At 38.7% G+C, this 12,734-nt stretch overlaps 1 protein-coding gene and 1 pseudogene across 1 annotated transcript in view; one reads left to right on the top strand and one right to left on the bottom strand.

Annotated features, from left to right (window-relative positions):
• Window positions 1-12,734, top strand: part of PPM1E (protein phosphatase, Mg2+/Mn2+ dependent 1E) — a 202,805-nt gene that overhangs the window by 162,093 nt on the left and 27,978 nt on the right. The gene's annotated exons all lie outside the window — the stretch shown is intronic.
• LOC129392779 (peroxynitrite isomerase THAP4-like) lies at window positions 2,007-12,318 on the bottom strand (annotated as a pseudogene).

Here is a 12,734-nt window from a genome sequence, read left to right as displayed (position 1 = left end):
TTATTTCTTTTGCTTGTTTGACTTCTGTGGCTAGGACTTCCAATACTATGTTGAATAAAAGTGGGGGCAATGGGCATTCTTGTCTTGTTCCTGATCTTAGAGGAAATGCTTTCAGGTTTTCATCATTGACTGTGATGTTGGCTGTGGGTTTGTAACTGTTGGCCTCTATTATATTGAGCTATATTTTCTCTTTACCTACTTTGATGAGTTTTTTTTTTTTTAATCACAAATGGATGATGAATTTTGTCAGAAACTTTTCTGCATCTGTTGAGATGATCATATGATTTTTATTCTTCAGTTTGTTAATGTGGTGTATCACATTGATTGATTTGTGTATATTGAACCATCCTTGCATCCCTGGGATAAATCCTACTTGATCATGGTGTATGATCCTTTTAATGTGTTGTTGAATTCAGTTTGCTAATATTTTGTTGAGGATTTTTGCTTCTATGTTTATCAGTGATATTGGCCTCTAATTTTCATTTTTTGTGGTGTCTGGTTTTAGTGCCAGGGTAATGCTAACCTTATAGAATGAGTTTGGAAGCATTCCTTCCTCTTCAAATTTTTGGAATAGTTTGAGAAAGATAGGTGTTAACTCTTCTCTAAATGTTTGGTAGAATTCACCTGTGAAGCTATCTGGTCCTGGACATTTATTTGTCAGGATTTTTTTTTTTAAACTGATTTAATTTTGTTACTAGTAATTGTAACTAGTAAGGTCTGTCCATATTTTCTATTTCTTTCTGATTCAGTCTTCAAGATTGTATGTTTCTAGGAATTCACCCATTTCTTCTAGGATGACAAATTTATTGGCATGTCATTGTTCATAGTAATCTCTTATGATCCTCTGTATTTCTCTGGTGTCAGTTGTAACTTCTCCTTTTTAATTTCTGATTTTTTTAATTTGAGCCTCTTTTTTCTTGATGAGTCTGGCTTAAGGTTTATCAATTTTGTTTATATTTTTAAAGAACCAGCTCTTAGTTTCATCAATCTTTTCTTAGTCTCTGTTCCATTTACTTCTGCTCTGATCTTTATAATTTCTTTCCTTCTACTAACTTTGAGTTTCCTTTGTTCTTATTGTCGTTTCTTTAGATGTAAGTTTAGAATGCTTTTTTGAGATTTTTCATGTTTCCTGAGGTAGGCTTGTATCACTAGACTTCCCTTTTAGAACTGCTTTTGTTGCATCCCGTAGATTTTGGATCACTGTGTATCCAATGTATTACTGTCACTTTCTCCCTATATGTTTGTTAATATTTACTTTATGTATTTAGATGCTTCTATGTTGGGTACATATATATTTACAATTGCTATATCTTCTTGTTGGATTGATCACTTATCATTATGTAATGCCATTCTTTGTCTTTGTTATAGCTTTGTTTTAAAGGCTACTTTTTAAATACAAGTATTGCTACTCCAGCTTTCTTTTTGTTTCCATTTGCATGGATTAACTTTTTCCATCCCCTCACTTTCACTCTGTGTATTTCTTTTTTATTTTAAAGAAATTATTATTGATGTTCAAAATTATTTAACTTCAAGGATATTAATTAGAACATGAATGAAAAAACCTCCACATGATTTTGAGTCTCCTATAATTTTTCTGATAGTTCACTATGTCTATTTTATTTTACATTTAGATCCTAATTCATTAGGATTTTATGTTTGTGTGAGATGTGCAATACAAAGGGATTTCCCCCGTTCAAGTGGAAAACCAATTGTCAACCATTCATTGAGTAGTTCTGGCTTTCCCAGCTGACATGAAATGCCTTCTTTCTCACTAGCTAAACCCCCATTCCTAAGATGCCTCTTGAGTGTGCCCTGGAGTGAGTGAGGTAAGCTCACCAACCTGGGCTCCTCTTCTACAAGGTACAGCTACTATCATAGCCTCTGCAGAGACAGCAGGGAGCATGCAACACATAGAAGTGCTCAGAGGCCATCAGCAAGAACCCCGCCCCATAATAACCAGGCATTGTGGGAGCCTCAAGGCCCTGGTACTGACCACAGGGTGGGGGCTAAGGGGACAGCCGCCTGCTCAGGTAGGGGCAGCTTACTGTCTTCAGCTGGTCCAGCTTCTCCTGCAGCTTGCACGCCTGGCTGTCCAAGCAGCTGACCCTGTGTCGCAGGGTCTTTAGCTTGCTGTTCTTCTCCTCCTGCTCCCATAGGACGCACACTTTATTCTTGTTCTGCCAGGATGAGAAGCAGCAGGACTGCAACAAACTGACGAATTTGTAGGCCCCCAGTGCTGACAGGATGATCTCCTTGATGAGCCAGGGGCCTCGTGTCCCTGTGCTCACTTAGCACAGCTTCTGTGCCTGGCTTCAGGGTAACATCTGTTGGAGGGGTGGAGGGGCTCTGGGAGGGCTTCTGAGGCGTTGCTGTGAGGGACAAACTTGTGGGGCTCTGTGCCAAGCCCTTGTTGGGCCCCAGGCTGGTTTTGCTGCAGTCAGTCTCCATGTCTCTCTTCAGCCTCTTTTGGTCAACAGGCTCTCAGGGGACAGATAGCCTCTTTCCAGCGTGCTTGGAGGAGAAACTGTAAGAATGAAGTGAGCCAGTAAATTTGCAAGCCCCAGATACTGGGGGGATAAAGTCATCCATGGAAATGCCACTCTTATCTACCAGGCCCCCATCAGGGGAGGTGGTGTTCTGATTGCCAGCATCTACAGCAGACATGTTTGCTTCTCCCTGGCTGTCTAATGCTGCGCTAGCCAGATTGGCTTCTGGAGTACTTCCAGAGGCTGCTGCACCAGTTTCTGACTGGTGGCTTCTGGGGTGGCCCTGGGTGCAGTTTTACCCTACAATGCAGCTCACTTCAACTTGCAGGACTCCAGCTTGACCACTGGGTTTTCACTTGAGGATGTTGATGACCCTGCAGCTCCTTTCCTGTCTGCTTCATTCACATGTCCCCTCAAGCCCCCTGAGGCCTTTCTGGTATCCTTTCTCCTGGTGCATCCATGGCCTCCAGCTCCCTTCTTCTCAGTCAGGTGGAAGACGGAAGCCATGGCCATGATCTTGAGCAGTCAGTGCTTATCCTCCAGCCTCGTGGAGAAGCTTTCTTTGGTGAAGTGTTCACTACTGTGGAAAGACTACTTAGTGGGGGTCCAGTTATCCTTCTGAACAGCCTTTAATAACTGGATCAGACATTTTGAGTCCTTTAGGGGGAAACCTGTGGCAGGAGACAGCGTGCTTCTCCCCCTTGCCCTCTCAGTTGGAGTTAATTTACAGCTGCACGAAAGATCACCGTCTCGGGCCTTGGGCTGCCCTGCCACTGCCGGGCTCCAGCCCTTGCCTCATTGAGCCCAGACCAGGGCAGGACCTCCCTGAGGGGAGGGTGCAAGGCAACATGGCTGCAGGACATGGGAGCCAGGCACACAGCTCCCACTGTATGGCGAGATGGTGGCACCCAGCTGCCTGCCACCTGGGCAACCAGCCCTGGGCCTGTCTTTGTGTGTCTTTAGACCAGAAACGAGTCCTTGTAGGCAGTGTATATATGGGTCTTGTTATCCATTCAGCCACTCTTTGTCTTTTGATTGGAGCATTTAGTCTATTTACACTTAAAATAATTACTGATATGTATGTACTTATTGCCATTTTAATTGTTTTCTGTTTGTTTTTGTAGTTCTTCTCTGTTCCTTTCTTCTTCTTTTGCTCTATTCCCCTGTGATTTGATGATTATGTTTAGTGATTTGTTTGGATTCCTTTCTGTTTTTTCTATATGTATCTATTCTAGGTTTTTGGTTTGTGGTTACCATGAGGTTCGTATATAACAGTATATATATATATATATATATATAGATATATAGATAGATAGATAGATAGATATGTATGTATGTATGAATGATTATTTTAAGTTGATTATCTCTTAAGTTCAAAGGCATTCTAAACACCCTACATTTTTATTCCCCTCACCACATTTAATGTTTTTTGTTTTAATTAATTAATTAATTTATTATTATTTGGTTTTGGCTGTGTTGGGTCCTTGTTGCTGTGTGTGGGCTTTCTGTAGTTGCGGCAAGTGGGGGCTACTCTTCGTTGCAGTGTGGGGCTTCTCATTGTGGTGGCTTCTCTTGTTGCGGAGCAAGGGCTCTAGGCACGCGGGATTCAGTAGCTGTGGCATGCGAGTTCAGTAGTTGCGGCTCGTGGGCTCTAGAGCGCAGGCTCAGTAGTTGTGGCGCATGGGTTTGGTTGCTCCGTGGCATGTGGGATCTTCCCAGACCAGGGCTCGAACCCGTGTCCCCTGCATTGGCAGGCGGATTCTTAACCACTGCGCCACCAGGGAAGTCCCCACATTTAATGTTTTTCATGTTATATTTCACATCTTGTTGTTTTGTATATCCCTTAACTACTTGTAGATATAGATGGTTTTACTACTTTTGTCCTTTAACCTTCCTATGAGCTACATAAGTGATTGATCTACTACCTTTACTGTATGTTTGCCTTTACTAGTGAGATTTTTCTTTTCATAATTTTGATATTTCTAGTTGTGGCCTTTTCTTTCCTGCTTAGAGAAGTCCCTTGAACATTTCTCTTAAAGCTGGTTTAATGGTGCTAAACATTTTTAGCTTTTGTTTGTAAAACTTTTTGTCTCTGCTTCAAATCTGAATGATAACCTTGTCGGGTAGAGTATTCTTGGTGAGTTTTTTCCTCTTATATCTCTTTGAAATATATCATGTCACTCCCTTCTGGCCTGCAAAGTGTCTGCTAAAAGGTCAGCTGATAGTCTCATGGGAGTTCCCTAATACCTCACTAGTTGCTTTTCTCTTGCTGCTTTTAAGATTTTCTCTTTCTCTTTAATTTTTGCCATTTTCATTATAATGTGTCTTGGTATAAATCTCTCTGGGTTCATCTTGTTTGGGCTTCTCTGTGCTTCCTGGAACTGGATGTCTGTTTCCTTTCCCAGGTCAGGGAAGTTTTCAGCTATTATTTCTTCAAATAATTTCTCTGCCCCTTTCCCTCTCTCCTCTCCTTCTGGGACCTATGTAATGTGAATGTTATTATGCTTGATGTTGTCTCAGAGGTTTCTTAAACTATCCTGCTTTCTTTAAAATTCTTTTTTCTGTTGACTTTGGGTGATTTCTACTACTCTGTTTTCCAGATTGCTGATCCATTCCTCTGTATAATCTGATCTACCATTGATTACTTCTAGTGTATTTTAAAATTTCAGTTATTGTATTCTTCAGCTCTGTTTGGTTCTTCTTTATATTTTCTCTTTGTTGAAATTCTCACTGTGTTCATCCATTCTTCTTCCACATTTGGTGAGCATCCTTATGATCAGTACCTTGAACTCTTTATTGGGCAGATTGCTTATCTCCACATTTAGTTCTTTTTCTGAAGTTTTTGTCTTGTTCCATTGTTTGGAACATATTCCTCTGTCTCCTCATTTTGCCCAATTATCTGTTTATTTTTATGTGTTAGGTCAATTGATTACGTTTCCTGATCTTGGAGAAGTGGCCTTTTTCAGGAGACATCCTGTGGGGCCCCACAGCACACTCCCCTCTGGTTACCAGAGTTACATGCCCTAGGTGTGCTCCCTATGTGGGCTGCATGGTCCCTTATGTTGTGATGAGCTGACTGCTGTAGGTCCACTGGTAGGCAGGGCTGGCCCCTAGTCGGGTTGGCCGTGAGGCTGTGTCTTGTGCAGTGGCTGTGCACCCACTGGAGGGCAGGTTGACTGTGCAACCCAAGAGGTACATGGGGCTGCTGCTGGCCTCCTGGTTGTTGGGCTGGGGCCCTGCATAGCTGTCTGAACAGCCTAGGGGGTTTGGAAGCCCCTGCTTTCTTAAAACTGGTCAATGGTTTAAAAATATTGGTTGAATTAAAGTTCCTACTAAAAAGCCATACATGTTTTAAATTTTTGAATACATTATCTCTTAGTAAAAGGGACTAGAGATAGCATAAACCAGTTACTTGAGTTGACAACAAAAGTGTAAATATGATCATAGTTCCTGTTTGCCAATGGTTATCACCTGTTTACTAATACTAGCCCAAGTTTCATAGCCTACGTGTAAGAACTCAACATCATGTTATGTGACATACTCTTAGGTAAATGTATTGATTTTCTCCTCTCAAGGAACTTTCATTCTAAGAAGTTAGGGAATGGCTTAAGTATATATTGATATAAATCAGAAAGACAGAAGTTTATTTATTCAGCAAATACTTATTGATCACTGTGTGCCAGGCACTGATCTGAGCATCAGACATCAATGACCAAAAGTAGACAAAAATATCTACAGTCTAGTGGGAGAAAGAATGCAGTCATAAAATAAATGATAAACATAAATAAGAAATGCATACTGTATACAAGAAATTGATGAAGCCTATGCAAAAAAGGAAAAGAAAAGACTTACAACACGTTAAGAATAATTCCAAGGGCAGGAAGAAGAGAAAGAACCATCAAATGAGATTGAGAAGACAGAATCCTGTGAGTGACATAGGAGAGTGTGATGTTCTGGAAACCTAGAGAAGGGAGTGTATCAAAGTAGAGGGAATAATCAGCAGTCAGATGCTTCTAAGTGAGTCATATCTGAGAACAGACTGTAGGAGTTAGCAACAGGAAGGTACATTGGTGATGTTGACAAGTTTCAGTTAACTTGTGCAGTTTAATTCCTTTTGGTCATGGAAGAATAATGACAAAAAAGAGTTACTGCTAAGCTCTCTTCTTTTTGTGGTCTTATGACACTAGTGGTAGTTTGATCTTTGGTAAATGTGTAACATCTAGGTTGCCATTCACAGAAAACTTAAGATCCTGTTGGCTATGCTTGAATATCAACCTGGTCAGAGTGAACAAATGATTGTTAAGAGTACACTGATAGCAACAGTAGGGAATGAAATTTCTGTTGTAAGAACCCCAAACCCAGCACTTCAGGAGCCGGTCATTTGGTAGTTGGCATTATTTATATTCAACAAGGCTAACTAAGAGAATCTGTGATGTGTGGGCATTATAATCACCTGACTCCAGGTGGCGTTCCTGGAGGCTGCTATAGAAAGAAAGAAAATAGCTTAAAGAGGAAAAAATTCAACCCTGAGTTTAACTCCATTTGGTCCACTAAGAAAAAGAATACCAAGTCTGGTGGAGAATTTGCCTTCTTTATTTTAATTTAAGGTGTATTCTAGATTTAGAATACATATGATTAACTTGGGGGAGGGGAGTGATCAGAAATTTAACATTTACATGTTGTCACCCTAGCAAGGGCATATTGAGTAGACAGCATCATCGTGATATGTGGGCTGAGGTGAGGCTGCTCCAGATGAGTTTCTCTCAGAGTTAATTGACGGAAACTGCCCACCTTCAAGAATTTTTATTACCTTAGGAATGCTATGCCAAGACTGCTGAAACACAGCTGTGGGTGCTGTGCTGACGCCCACATTGCCAGTGTCAGGAAGGATGTACTTTTAAACCTCTAATTTCTCTAATAATGTCTTTAGTGATTTGTGTAGGTTTGGCATTGTGAGGAAAATGCTTCCTGGCTTGGTTTATAACAAGAATTCAGTTTGCAGTCTTAAAATGTGTATTGTCTTAATATGTATGTGGAAGATACTAACAAGTTAGAAAAAAGATCTGACTAAAATACTATCCTGTCCATCTAACAAAACTTACCCACCCATGATATTTGAAAAGAAATGAAAATTAAATGTTTTATGCTAGAATAATCTATTTATCTATTGGTTCCTGTTTTATACCAAGATGGCAAAATACAGTGCTGAAAGAGAGCCAGCTTTCATATTCAATTCCAGTCTGACTCCTTTCCTTTTCTCTAATGGAAAAATTGGATTGGACTCATGTCAACCTATAGACTGGAGAAAGAAAAAGCTTTTGTAAATAAATATTTTTAAAGAGGGAAGAAATAGTACTCTTTTGTTTGAAATATAAAGTTTCATAACCAGTTGGTAACAATATTATTTTATACGACGTTTATGTCATGTTTCTTTTAATATATAAAATCTGAGGGATTCTTTCCTAACTGGTAGATTCACTGCAAGGACTGATTATATTTATCAAAATAAATATACATTCAGCTTTTAAGTAGACACTAGTACATAAAGCAGAATATCCCCATATTGCTTACAAAAGGAATATATGGAATTTATTTCCATTCTGCTGGTGTATATAAAAACGTGTTTGGATCTGAAGTGTGTTAACTTATACCTTTATACTGCCTTTGTCCCATCTTACAAATTCAAAACCTTATTGGAATAGAATCATAGAATTAGAATTTTAAACCTGGAAGAGACTTTAGAGTTATTTTATTTCAATTTCTTAATTTTTCTATTGAGGAACTAAAATCCAGAGAATTTAAAAGTCTTTTTTCAGGTAACCCAGCTAGAATTAGAACCCAGCTTTCTAACTCCTTATATTTATGCTATAACCTGTCTCCAACAAGTTAGTTGAATAGCAATTAAATAAGTTGGCAGAAACTTTAGGTCTCGCTTGTGTTTATTTCCAGGCTTCAAAGTCAATAGTGATCCCTAATTATTCTTCATCACTTAAAAAAATTCTTGCAAGCACATTAGGTGAAAGTAATGCTAGGGATTCTCCTATGACTTGGTCCTGTTATGAAATCTAAAGAAATCAGTGCTCATCTAGAGCAAAAGACATGAACATACTCAGTACTGAAGTTTTCCTTCTCTGTGCTCCACTAATTATGATAATGATTTGAGTAGTTCCATAATGATTGTCTTAGTCTATTTGGTCTGCTTTAACAAATTACCATAGACTGGAAGGCTTATAAACAACAGAAAATTATTTCTTACATTTCTGGAGGCTGGGAAGTCCAAGATCAAAGCCCGGGCAGATTTGGTATCTAGTGAGGGCATGCTTTCTGGCTTATAGATAATTGTCTTATCCTTGTGTCCTCACCTGGTGGAAGGGGCAAGGGAGCTCTCATGAGTCTCTTTTTCATAAGGGCACTAATCTCATTCATGAGGGCTCCACCCTCATCACCTAATTACCTCTCGAAGGTTCCACCTCCAAATACCATTACATTGGGGATTAGAATTTCAACATATGAATCTGGGTGGGGGGGGCAAACTTTCAGTCTGTAACAATGATTTAACATCCACCTCATCCTTAAATACTGCTCTCAGATATACTGTATGGCTTTTTAAAGGACTAATTTGGGAAAATACTGATTAAAATAAAATAGTACAAACATTGATAAGTACTGAACTGTTCAAGGTCACTAGGATACAACTGTATTTTTATAATTCAAAATCTTCCTCCAAGCATGTTTTGGGTTGTGGTTATTTCTGAAATAGAATTGAGGAGTCGAGACTGACCTACTCAGATAAATAGTCTGAGGATAAAGATGACACTAGCCAATATGAGCAGCAGGGAAGAAGAGTCAGAACATTTATGAATCTGAGTTTTATTTTGTATGTCTGAAGAACTATTGTTAGCTTAAAGCAAGACCCTGTGCTTTGTTTACAGAGTTCAGTGTATGAAGTTTAATAGAGCTGGATTTCTGCTTCACAATACATAACATTGAAAAAGTCAGTATACACAGAAATCCAAATATACATTCATGTAGTCATTGACAAATAGCTTTAATGAAGTGGAATTTTTTTTCTTTTTTTTTTTTTCTTTTTTTTTGCACTGTGGGATCCTAATTCCCTGACCAGGGGTTGAACCCAGGCCCTCACCTGGACCCTTGGAAATGAGAGCAAGGAGTCCCAACCACTGGACCGCCACGGAATTCCCGTGAAGTGGAATTTTTTAATGTATGTGACTAAACTTAAAAATTAAAACTAACCAGGGAATTCCCTGGTGGCACAGTAGTTAAGAACTGCCTGCCAGTGCAGGGGACATGGGTTCGATCGCTGGTCCAGGAAGATCCCACATGCCACAGAGCAACTAAGCCCATGCGCCACAACTACTGAGCCTGCGCTCTAGAGCCTGCAAGCCACAACTACTGAAGCTGGTGTGCCACAACTATTGAAGCCTGTGCGCCTAGATCCCGTGCTCCACAAGAGAAGCCACAGCAATGAGAAGCCCACACACTTCAATGAAGAGTAGCCCCCCTGCTCACTGCAACTAAAGAAAGCCCGCGTGTAGGAATGAAGACCCAACACAACCAAAAATTAATTAATTAATTAAAAATAAACAAATAAATAAAATTTAAAACTAACCAGATCCCTAATGATATCTCAACGTTGTTCAAAAGGTGTTTATGCATATAGTTTGTATATGACTTAGACATAAACTAAAGATTTTATTTTTATCTCTGACTATATAAAGTCTGTACTTGTATTCCCAAAACAAACAAGAAAGTAACAAATTGGTATGTATAAAAATATATTTCCTTTTGTTTGCAGGATGTGAATTGCTTGAAGATAGGAATGGTAATAAGCACTTAGAAATATCTGTTAATATAAGTAAATAGCAAAAGACTATATTTGAAGGGCCTTAGAAGATTAATTTGATTTTAAAAGAGCCAGTCCCCCAAAATGACACATACTGCAAAAGTTAAAAAATTTCTAATCATACTCTTCTTCAGCAATGTTCTCAACATAGTAACATTTGTAATCCCAGTTCCCCAGATTGCCTTGATTACTGGCCCTCCTCTGATATTTGCTATGTAATACATTTGCCAAACTTTAAAACTCTAAAACCTGCTGTATAGGGATCTTTCAAGTATTGTATGAAATGATGAAAGAAAGCAGTTTGCTATGTTATTATCATGTTAGTTTCTCTCAGTAGTTCTCTTAGAAATGACAAGCTTTAACGATAAGCTTTTATTTGAGTTGATCAAATATTCTCTGATGTGACTAGGTTTTAAAATATATTTGCAATTCTGATTTTTCAGAAATAATCACTTTCAATCAGAGTCAAAACCATAAGAACTTATTCATGCTAAGTGTTGTAGCTTTTTGACACGTAGGAATAGCTGATGTGGGTGAGGTGTCTAGCTTGATGTTTTATCTCTAGCTATTCGTCAGCTAATCCTCCTCCTTACTTCACTGAAAATATTTTCCTTCTGTCTGACAAAAAGTAAAAAATTACATTAACTGTGACTAAAAATGCATTGCAGATGACACCTTAATGAGACTAATGGTTCTTGCCTTATTCTCTAAAGTTTTCACATTCTTACCTTGAGGTGAACCGAGATCCAGATAGTTTAATAATTATACAAAAGATATCCTTTCTGTGGGGAACTCTTGGGAACAAGGTTGCAATAAAGGTTTTCAGAGTTTTTTAAACATAAATTTTAAAACAACAAAGGGACCAAGTAAATGTTATAACTATATACTAAAAGTCCACTTGGGCAAAATATCTGGATGTGTCCAGTTAATCAAAATAAAGCATGATGAAAGGTAAAGACAAGCAATGCTGACAAAGAGTTTAGGTCTATGAAGGAAGATTTTGACTCATCAAGAAAAATTCGGTTAACTTAGCATGAAAGGAGAAATGGTAATATTGTTTATAAAGCATTTGGATTTCAAGGGATGCCATCAATTTATTTCATAATTGTTAAACGGTAGTAACCTTCAAAATTTTTTTTCATCATAATCAGGATTCAGTATATACTTACTTAATATATATCTGGAGTACTTAGCTTTACCTCATGTACCTTATTCTATTTCCTTTTTTTAAAAAAATGCTCACAATTCATAAATTGATTTACCCACTAATGGATCTTAATGTACAATCTGAAAAATACTGATGAATGATAAACAGAATTTTCTAAGTTTTTTTTTCCCCTTGGGGACTTAGAATGTAAACATTTTAATTTTATCTCTTTCTAAACCACTCACTTTCTTGGTCCCACCTAAACCTTGTTATCACAAAAATTGCACCAGCTCCAAAATCATACAAGTATCCTGTTCTCAGATTACAACGCTCCGTCCTTTTAGGTTATATGCCCAAGTACTACCACTTACCACTACAATTCTTTTTTTTTCATATTTCTATAGTGTTATTTTATTTATTTTATTTTTTGGCTGCATTGGGTCTTCCGTTGCTGCGTGCGGGCTTTCTCTGGTTGCGACAAGCGGGGCCTGCTCTTCATTGTGGTGCTCAGGCTTCTCATTGCGGTGGCTTCTCTTGTTGTGGAGCACGGGCCCTAGAGTGCACGGGCTTCAGTAGTTGGGGCTCACAGTCTCTAGAGCGCAGGCTAAGTAGTTGTGGCGCACGGGCTTAGCTGCTCTGCGGCATGTGGGATCTTCCCCAACCAGGGCTTGAACCTGTGTCCCCAGCATTGGTAGGTGGATTCCCAACCACTGCGCCACCAGGGAAGTCCGGCATAAAAGTTTTTAATTTTGATGTAGTTCAGTTTAACTCTTTTTTACTTTTGCTGCTTGTATTTTTGGTGTCATATTTAGGAAAGCCATCGCCTAATCCAAGGTCATGAGGTTTTACTGCTGTGTTTTCTTTTAAGATTTTTATAGTTTTAGCTCTTATAATTAGGTCTATGATCCATTTTGAGTAAATTTTTGTATACGGTGTAAGGAAAGACACTAACTTGATTATTTTGTGTGTGGATATCCAGTTGTCCCAGCACCATTTGTAGAAAGTACTATTTTTTTCCCCATTGAATTGTCTTGGCACCCAGTCAGTGATGATTCATTTACATGTTATTAAATTCAATATCTAATTTTTCCCTTATCTTGTTTGACTTCTCAGTAGTATTGACACAGTTGACCATTCTGTTCTTCAAATATTCTACTCTTTTGGTTCACCTTTTACTTATCTTGCTATGTCTTTTCAGTATTTATAGGTTCCTTATCTTCCACCAAGCTTCTCAATG

This window comes from Physeter macrocephalus, chromosome 14 (assembly GCF_002837175.3).
Source record: "Physeter macrocephalus isolate SW-GA chromosome 14, ASM283717v5, whole genome shotgun sequence".
NCBI classification, from domain to species: Eukaryota; Metazoa; Chordata; class Mammalia; order Artiodactyla; family Physeteridae; genus Physeter; species Physeter macrocephalus.
The sequence above is the reverse complement of the archived record's forward strand: the minus strand, read 5'-3'. Positions and strand labels throughout refer to the sequence as shown.